This window comes from Pinus tabuliformis, chromosome J (assembly GCF_031772625.1).
Source record: "Pinus tabuliformis cultivar Carrire ecotype Pingquan chromosome J, CPIR1, whole genome shotgun sequence".
Classification (NCBI taxonomy): Eukaryota; Viridiplantae; Streptophyta; class Pinopsida; order Pinales; family Pinaceae; genus Pinus; species Pinus tabuliformis.
Genome location: NC_142295.1, coordinates 1,398,665,339 through 1,398,665,616, shown reverse-complemented (window position 1 = coordinate 1,398,665,616; position 278 = coordinate 1,398,665,339).

The following is a 278-nucleotide window of genomic DNA, read 5'->3' as shown; positions in this document are numbered from 1 at the left end:
ATGACCACAGGGGAAGATAAGGGGAAGCACCCTGAGGAGGATACATGGGTTCGCAAGGCTCCTAGAAAGGAACCTAAGTTTGACTTGGAACATGCAAAGGATACGTTTATGGAAGCTAAGAAGAGCTTCGCGGAGGCCTATACTTCAAGCAGTAAGGATCAACCAGAGCTAGGAATGGATCCTTCTATGCTTACTACCCTTTTAGAGACATGCATGAAGCTGCTGCACGAGAATAGGGCAGTAAAAGCACTACAGAATTGATAACTAGGTGCGCAGGG